This window comes from Cupressus sempervirens, chromosome 2, assembly GCF_028749045.1.
Source record: "Cupressus sempervirens isolate cs-2001-9-10 chromosome 2, ASM2874904v1, whole genome shotgun sequence".
Lineage (NCBI taxonomy): Eukaryota > Viridiplantae > Streptophyta > Pinopsida > Cupressales > Cupressaceae > Cupressus > Cupressus sempervirens.
In genome coordinates this window covers 560,289,912-560,295,596 of record NC_143119.1, presented here as the reverse complement: position 1 = coordinate 560,295,596, position 5,685 = coordinate 560,289,912, and positions in this window count along the sequence as shown.

Here is a 5,685-nt window from a genome sequence, read left to right as displayed (position 1 = left end):
GGTGAGAGTGGGCCTAACGGGGCGATGTGGTGAGTGGGCCTAACGGGGCGAGTTGGTGGGGCGACTTGGCGAGTGGTATTAGAGAGCCGACATGGTGAGGCGACTCGGCGAGTTGGTTTGTTGAGATGACATGGTGAGCTGACTTGGCGAGTCGACCCGGCGAGCGAACTTAAAGAGTCGACTTGGCAACGTACTCGAGCCGACTTGGTGAGGCGACCTGGCGAGCGGGCTCAAAGAGTCAACATGGTGAGGTGACTCATTGAGTCAACATGGTGAGGCGACTCATGGTGAGGAGCTATCCTTGAGGCGACTTGGTGGGCCTACTTGATTAGTCGACTTGTTGAGCCAACCTGATGAGCTGACACGGTGAGCGGGCTTAAAGAGGGGACGACTTGGTGGGGTAACTCGGCAAGCCAACTTATCGAGGCGAGATGGTGAGTCGACTTGGTGAGCTAACTTGGTGAGCGCACTTAAAGAGTCAACTTCGTGAGGTGACTCGGCAAGTTAGCCCACTGATGCGACTTGGGCGGGCCGACCTGGCGAACGAACTTAAAGAGGCGACTTGGGCGGGCTGACCTGGCGAGCGAACTTAAAGAGTTGACTTGGCAACGCACTTGAACAATCGACTTGGTGAGCTGACATGGTGAGTGGGCTTAGAGAAGCAACTCGGGGAGGGCGACTTGATGAACGGACTTAAAGGGTCGACTTGGCGGGGTGACTTGATGAACGGACCTAAAGAGTTGACTTGGTGAGAGTACTTGGCAGGGTGAACTGATGAACGGACTTAAAGAGTCAACTTGGTGGGAGTACTTGGTGGGCCGACTTGATGAACGGACTTATAGAGTCGACTTGGTGAGAGTAGTTGTTCTGGTGACTTGATGAACGGACTTAAAGAGTCAGCTTGGCGGGGTGACTTGATGAAAGGACTTAAACAGTCAACTTGGTCGGGTGACGCGATGAACGAACTTAGAGGGTCGACTTTGCGGGGTGACCTGATGAACGGACCTAAAGAGTTGACTTGGCGAGAGTACTCGGTGGGGTGACCCGATGAATAGACTTAGAGAGTTGACTTGGTGAGAGTCCTTGGTGGGCTGACCTGGTTGGGTGACTTCGTGAACTGACTTAAAGAGTCGACTTGGTGGGAGTACTTGGTGGGGTGACTTGATGAATGGACTTCAAGGGTCGACTTTGCGAGGTGACTTGATGAACGGTCCTAAAGAGTTGACTTGGTGAGAGTACTTGGTGTGGTGACTTGATGAAAAGACTTAAAGAGTCGAATTGGTGAGAGTACTTGGTGGGGTGACTTGATGAACGCACTTGAAGGGTCGACTTGGTGGGGTGACTTTATGAACGGACCTAAAGAGTTGACGTGGTGAGAGTGCTTGGTGGGGTGACTTGATGAACATAGTTAAAGAGTCGACTTGGTGAGAGTAGTTGGTCGGGTGACTTGATGAACGCACTCGAAGAATCGACTTGGTTAGAGTACTTGGTGGGGTGACTTGATGAACAGACTTAAAGATTTGACTTGGTGGGCTGACCTGGCGGGGTGACTTGATGAACGGACTTAGAGAGTTGACTTGGTGAGAGTACTTGGTGGGCCGACCTGGCCGGGTGACTTGATGAACAAACTTAAAGAGACGACTTGGTGAGAGTACCCGGTGGGCTGACCTGGTCACGTGACTTGATGAACGGACTTAAAGAGTCGACTTGGTGGGCCGACTTGGCCGGGTGACTTGATGAACGAACTTAAAGGGTCGACTTGGTGGGTCTAACTAGCGGGGTGACTTGGTGAGAGTACTTGGTGGGCTGACCTGGCAGGGTGACTTGATGAACGAACTTAGAGAGTCGACTTTGTGAGAGTACTTGGTGGGTCCAACTGGCGGGGTGACTTGATGAACGAACTTAAAGAGTCAACCTGGTGAGAGAACTTGGTGGGCCGAGCTAGCGGGGTGAATTGATGAACAAACCTAAAGAGTCGACTTTGTGAGAGTACTTGGTGGGCCGAGCTGGCGGGGTGAGTTGATGACAGAACTTAAAGGGTCGACTTGGTGAGAGTACTTGGTGGGCCGACCTGGCGGGGCGACTTGATGAACGAACTTAAAGAGTCGACTTGGTGAGAGTACTCGGTGGGGTGACCTGATGAACAAACCTAAAGAGTCAACCTGGTGAGAGTACTTGGTGGGCCGAACTGGCGGGGTGACTTGGTGAGCAAACTTAAAGAGTCGACTTGGTGAGAGTAGTTGGTGGGCTGACCTGGCGGGGTGACTTGATGAACGAACTTAAAGAGTCGACCTGGTGGGCCGACTTGGCAGAGTGACTTCATGAACGAACTTAAAGAGTCCACTCGGTGGGCCAACCTGGCGGGGTGACTTGATGAACGAACTTAAAGAGTCAACTTGGTGAGAGTAATTTGTGGGCTAACCTGGCGGGGTGACTTGATGAATGAACTTAAAGAGTCGACTTGGTGGGGTGACTTGATGAACGCACTTGAAGGGTCGACTTGGTGGGGTGACTCTATGAACGGACCTAAAGAGTTGACTTGGTGGGGTGACTTGATGAAAGGACTTAAAGAGTCGACTTGGTGAGAGTACTTGGTGGCTCAACTTTATGAGCAGACTTAAAGAGTCCACTTGGTGAGAGTGGGCCTAACGGGGCGATGTGGTGAGTGGGCCTAACGGGGCGAGTTGGTGGGGCGACTTGGCGAGTGGTATTAGAGAGCCGACGTGGTGAGGCGACTCGGCAAGTTGGTTCGTTGAGATGACATGGTGAGCTGACTTGGCGAGTCGACCCGGCGAGCGAACTTAAAGAGTTGACTTGGCAACGTACTCGAGCCGACTTGGTGACGCGACCCGACGAGCGGGCTCAAAGAGTCAACATGGTGAGGCGACTCATTGAGTCAACATGGTGAGGCGACTCATGGTGAGGAGCTATCCTTGAGGCGACTTGGTGGGCCTACTTGATTAGTCGACTTGGTGAGCCGACCTGACGAGCTGACACGGTGAGAGGGCTTAAAGAGGCAACGACTTGGTGGGGTAACTCGGCAAGCCAACTTATCGAGGTGAGATGGTGAGTCGACTTGGTGAGCTGACTTGGTGAGCGCACTTAAAGAGTCAACTTCGTGAGGTGACTCGGCGAGTTAGCCCGCTGATGCGACCTGGGTTGGCCAACCTGGTGAACGAACTTAAAGAGGTGACTTGGACGGGCTGACCTGGCGAGCGAACTTAAAGAGTTGACTTGGCAACGTACTTGAACAACCGACTTGGTGAGCTGACATGGTGAGTGGGCTTAGAGAAGCAACTCGGCGGGGCAACTTGATGAACGGACTTAAAGGGTCGACTTGATGAACGGACCTAAAGAGTTGACTTGGTGAGAGTACTTGGTGGGGTGAACTGATGAACGAACTTAAAGAGTCAACTTGGTGGGAGTACTTGGTGGGCCGACTTGATGAACGAACTTACAGAGTCGACTTGGTGAGAGTAGTTGTTCTGGTGACTTGATGAACGGACTTAAAGAGTCGGCTTGGCGGGGTGACTTGATGAAAGGACTTAAACAGTCGACTTGGTCGGGTGACTCGATGAACGAACTTAGAGGGTCGACTTTGCGGGGTGACTTGATGAACGGACCTAAAGAGTTGACTTGGTGAGAGTACTTGGTTGGGTGACTCGATGAAAGGACTTAAAGAGTCGACTTGGTGATAGTACTTGGTGGCTCGACTTTATGAGAAGACTTAAAGAGTCCACTTGGTGAGAGTGGGCCTAACGGGGCGATGTGGTGAGTGGGCCTAACGGGGCGAGTTGGTGGGGTGACTTGGCGAGTGGTATTAGAGAGCCGACGTGGTGAGGCAACTCGGCGAGTTGGTTCGTTGAGATGACATGGTGAGCTGACTTGGCGAGTCAACCTGGTGAGCGAACTTAAAGAGTCGACTTGGCAACGTACTCGAGTCGACTTGGTGAGGCGACCCGGCGAGCGGGCTCAAAGAGTCAACATGGTGAGGCGACTCATTGAGTCAACATGGTGAGGCGACTCATTGAGTCAACATGGTGAGGCGACTCATGGCGAGGAGCTATCCTTGAGGCGACTTGGTGGGCCTACTTGATTAGTCGACTTGGTGAGCCGACCTGACGAGCTGACACGGTGAGCGGGCTTAAAGAGGCGACAACTTGGTGGGGTAACTCGGCAAGCCAACTTATCGAGGCGAGATGGTGAGTCGACTTGGTGAGCTGACTTGGTGAGCGCACTTAAAGAGTCAACTTCGTGAGGTGACTCAGCGAGTTAGCCCGCTGATGCGACTTGGGCGGGCCGACCTGGCGAACGAACTTAAAGAGGCGACTTGGGCGGGCTGACCTGGTGAACGAACTTAAAGAGTTGACTTGGCAACGTACTTGAACAATCGACTTGGTGAGCTGACATGGTGAGTGGGCTTAGAGAAGCAACTCGGTGGGGCGACTTGGCGAGCACACCTGCTAGGGCAAGGTGGTAAAATGACTAGGTGATTCGACTTGGTGAGCTGACTTGGTGAGCGAACTTAAGGGGTCGACTTGGTGAGGCAACCTGAATAGTCGACTCGGTGAGGTGACTTGGGGAGCCGACATGGTGAGCGGTCTTAAAGAAGAGGCGACCTGGTGGGGCAACCTGGTGAGGCGAGACGGTAAGTCATCTTGGTGAGCCGGCTTGACGAGCTGTGAGTGGACTTAAAGAGTCAATTCTTGATTTGGCAAAGACCACATGGTTAGATGACTTGGTGAGCCGACCTGGCTAGCAAAATTGGCAAGCAAACTTATAGAATCAACTTGTTGTCCCCAGCCAGGATCGCACGCCTGGGTCGACCCAACTTGGGTCACCCGACTAGGTCAACCCATCTCCGTCGCCCCAGCCTCGGGCGACCCGACTGGGTTGCTAGAGTGGGTCGACGAGGGGAAAAAAAAAAAAAACAAAAAAAATCATGAGAGGCCCTGTACAGTGAAAAGCGCTAAATTTTGGGCATTACAAAAAAAAAAAAAAAAACAAGTTACCCGCTTTTGGATCACGCACAAGTTTCAGTTCACGTATTGCCGAGCCGACTCGAGGCGTTACGCCTAGCTAGCCGGATTCGAGGTAGGGTAGCCGAAACGATCCAATTTGAGAATTTTCTTTATAAAAAGAGATCATGATAGGCCTCGTAAGGCAAAAAAGAATGAAATTTTGGGAGTTAAAAAAAAAAATGTTACCCAGTTTTGGATCGCGCACAGGGCTCGAGTCACGTAGCATCGAGGTGCCCTGGGTGACATGATTCGAGCGAAAAGTCGACGGTGGCATGAGTCGTGCAAAAACATTGGAGGCCATTAAGGCTCGAGGTGCTTCGAGTCGAGGTTGCCGAGGCGGGTCGGGTTGAAAACTTTGGGCGTTAACCAAAAAGAAAAAGTTAACCGCTTTTGGATCATGTACACGGCTCGGGGCACTTAGAATCAAGTCGAGCACGGTGACATGAGTCGTGCGAAAAATTTGGAGACGACTCGAGTCGGGGCATCCGACTCTATTCGAGTTCAAAACTTTGGGACTTGACAAAAAAAAGAAAAAAGAAAAAGTTACCCAGTTTTGGATCACGTAAGTGACTCGGGCCACTCAGAATCAAGGCGAGTGCGATTACATGAGTCGAGGGAAAAAAAAATGGAGGCGGTTAAGGCTCGAGGCAATTCGAGTCGGGGT